We start from the raw sequence: 3878 nt of genomic DNA, 5'->3' as shown, positions 1-3878 counted from the left end.
CCGTCCTGAAATTGTAGTCGTCATTGTTTTATCACAAAGTCCTTCAGCTGATGTGCAAAGAAAAAAAAACCAATCAGCTCAGAGTTTGAATAATCAATCAGCGTCTCAGCCTCTTCCAAGATGGCCGCCGCTTCTTCACTTATAAAAAAACCTTCAGTATGAAAAGTTCCTCAGCAGATCCACTCGGTTCATCAACGTCCCAGTGTAAACATTTCTTTTCCTGTGTACAAATCCGTCCGTTGAGCAGCGTTTTGTAAACATTGAGGTGGAACCGCCTGTGAAAATGGCTCTAGATCTGAGATCGTCAGCACAGATTTAAAATGGGGGTTTGTTTCTTACGGCAGCGGGTGTCAGTCAGATATTATCGATTTTGGTCTGTGGTGTTTTTATTTATTCTTACAGTCTATTGGCCAAAATTCAAAACACAGGCAGTAAAACTTTTTTTTCTCTGTAAACAAAATGAGGAGCGTGAGGAAACTGTAAACTCTTTAAATACAACGACCCCTCTGAGAAGAAAAAGTCTTAGCTAGTATATCTAGAGAGAGTTTTCTGGGAGTTGTTTATGGCACGACAGTTTGTTACGATTCGCGTTAAGAAAGAAGAAGAATCCGCGATGGAAAAGAAAAAGTGGCGTCTGTAAACATTTAGCGCTTGTATGTAAACTTTGTCTTTTCACGTCTGATGAGCTTTAACAGATGTTGGAAGAAGAGTTTGTTGGAGAGTTGTTGGCACTTCTGTTGTTACTTCCTGTGTGATGTGTAAAAACCCATGCATGGAAAAATACTGTTTCTTAAATCAAATCAAATATTCAAGTCGTGCGTGTGTGTATATGTGTGTGTATATGTGTGTGTGTGTGTAAACAACACTGCTGGCAGCTTTAGAGATCTCAGCTTTGTTTGGTGAAGCTCAGTCTGAATTTGGCACAAGCTGTGACTTTTAATTTCTGTGTTTGTTTCTTTCTTTCTTTCTTTCTGTCACATCACTCGCTCAATCTGCCCCGGTGAACACACAACAACAACGACGACTCAAGAGGAAGAAGGAGAAGAGTCGGTAAAGGTCAGTATGCTTGAAGTTTTGGTTTAAACTATAGCAGAAATAGTTTTTTTTTAAAGTTAATGGACTGAGTTTGACTTGTAAAGGTCAAGAAGGTCACTGCTGGACGACAGCGTTGTGGAGGAGGAGCAGCATCGAATCCTTTCCAGCAGCTACGAGAAGGAGGAGCGAGACGAGCGCGTCAAGGCATTCACAGAAGAGTGATCGACAGCGTTACAGAAAGAAAAGACTAAAAAACAAAAAAAACAAATAAATAAATAAATAGAAAACGTGAGGATCTATGTGCGTTCGATTCCCTTGTGTGAGTGTCTTTGCTCTGAATTTAGCTTGGCCCAACAGAAGAGAACGAAGGAGGGCTTGGGCCCGGTTCTAGCAGGGCAGCGAGGTTCTGCCCACAGAAAAGACATGAAAATGTCCGGATTCATCCGTCAACGCAGAGGAAACAACGGGGACAAGGAGGAGGACGAGGACGACGAGGAGAAGGACAACGAGGACAAGGAGGACAAGGAGGACAACGGGAACTCGGCCACGCTGGACGCCGCAGGGCTGCCCCGGGACAAAACAGAAGCTCACAGCTCACAAATCTGGGGCTTGTCGCAGTTTCCTCATTGAACTCCCTGAATGTGTGTGTGTATACGTGTATATGTGTGTGTGTGTGTGTGTGTGCACCAACGTGACTGAAGCTCACTTAGACATTGTGAGGCGTTGTTGTGTTAATGTGAGGTGTGTGTGTGTGTGTGTGTGTGTCCGGCTGGTGTTTTAGTTAATTATGGCTTTATAGGTGGTATATCTCCTCTTCCTCTACAAGGTGTAAAAACAGTGGCAGGTTTTCAAAAGTTGCATGTTTCAGTATTCAGAATTCAAAAAGAAAGAAGAAGCTCGGGGATTCGGGGGGTTCGGGGGGTTCGAGCGATCGAGCGCCACGTGTGGAAGAAAAACAGAAACAGAAGAGGAGGAGGAGGAGGAGGAGGAGGAGGAGCGAGTGAGAGGCCTCTTTCTTTTTCTTTTTCTCTCTCATATATATATATAAACGACTGGAAGAAGGAGATAGGAAAAGTGTCAACAGTGTTTCACAGCGCAGACTGAGACAGCGGCGAATCTCCGAGCCTTTGAGAGCAGCAGCAGCAGCAGCAGCAGCAGCAGCAGCAGCAGCGATGGAGGAGGTGGTTGGATGTGCCGGTATATTATCAGGTTTAAGACGCGTCAGTCAAACCTTAAAGGACTTTTATCGCTGCGGACCACGCTGCCGACTACAGACGAGCCATCGGCCGGAGGATCTGGTTATAATAAAGCACTTTGAGCCAATAATGCACTGATCATCGTCCCAGTGTGGAGAGCAGCAGACACTGAAGACCGAAGACAACGGATATAATAATAAAGTTTTAACAGTAGTTCCTAAAATATCTCTGTCATGTGTTGAATGGGGGATGTTGTGAAATAAAGCTGTGGTCTATAGTTACTAAATTTTTTAAGGTGAAATGACTGAATAATCTCTTGTTGTGTTGTGATGATCGGCTGATGGAGAGTTTCGTAGAATTTTTTTTTTTTTTTTTTTTGCTTCTTCTTGTTTTCTTGACACAGTCAGTTTGGCACCTGGTTTTGGTCTTGCTTGCTTGGGACAAAACAACGACAGACGAGAAGAGGGAAGATCCCCGACGACATCGAACGAGTAAAAAAAACAACAACAAAAAAGACAGCAGTAGGAATGGGTTTCTTCAAAAAAAGCAGCTGAGAGAATCGGTCCAGAGGTTCAGGGACGGTCCTGATGAGATCCCAGTCGACCTTCGACCGGCTTCACATCCACTCGGTCACCGGGTCGAACACTGGAAGACAAGAACACAACACACAGGAGGTTTGTAGGGAAACATATTGTGTCTTTTCAAAGAAACAATAGAGGTTTTATTCCATCTTTTTTTTATTTTTTGTGTTTATTTTTGTTTTTACTTATTAAAACGTTTCTGAAACATGAACTGACACGACGCTGCACAGATACGAGTTAACATTTAACCCTCCTGTTGTCCTATGGGTCAAGGAAGGAAGGAAGGAAGGAAGGAAGGACAAAGGGAAAGATGGGAGGAAAGAAGGAAGGGAAAAATGAAGGAAAGAAAGAAGTAAGGAGGGAGGGAACAGGTTGGGCCAATTGGGTCAAAAAGGAAGGAAATGGAGGGGAAAAGGATTGTGGAAAGAAGGAAGGGAAAAAGAAAGGAAAGAAAGGTGGAGGGAGGGAACAGATTTATTCAAGGAAAGAAATAGAAGAAGAAGGAAGGAAGAGGGGAAAGAAGGAAGGAAGGGAGGGGAAAAGGATTGTGGAAAGAAGGAAAGGAAAAAGGAAGGAAAGAAATATGGAGGGAAGGAACAGATTCGTTCAATGAAGGAAGAAGAAGGAAGGAGGAAGGGAAAGAAGGGAGGAAAGAAGGAGGGGGAAAAGGAGGGAAAGAAAGATGGAGGGAGGGAACAGATCAGGTCAATTGGATCAAAAGAGGAAGGAAGAAGTAGGGAGGAAGGAAGGAAGGAAGGAAGGAAGGGAAAAAAAAGGATTGTGGAAAGAAGGAAAGAAAGAAGGAAGGATGGAGGAAGGGAACAGAAGGACAACAGGAGGTTAAATGTTCAGAGGAGATTATGAATTATGAATGTGACAGTTTCAGAGTAGGTGGTAGATGTTTAACAGGCCTACAGTACATATCTGTAATATAACTGATATTTAAACACAACTTCAGTAATGTGATGCAGTAATTGTGTTGCTTCACAGGCTTTAAAGGGACTATACGAGGAGTTTTGGAAAGCAGAAGTGTTTTCACACTACATTTCCCATGGGCCTCCGCGCA

This window comes from Trachurus trachurus, assembly GCF_905171665.1.
Source record: "Trachurus trachurus genome assembly, chromosome: 11".
Lineage (NCBI taxonomy): Eukaryota > Metazoa > Chordata > Actinopteri > Carangiformes > Carangidae > Trachurus > Trachurus trachurus.
Note: the sequence above shows the minus strand (reverse complement) of the source record.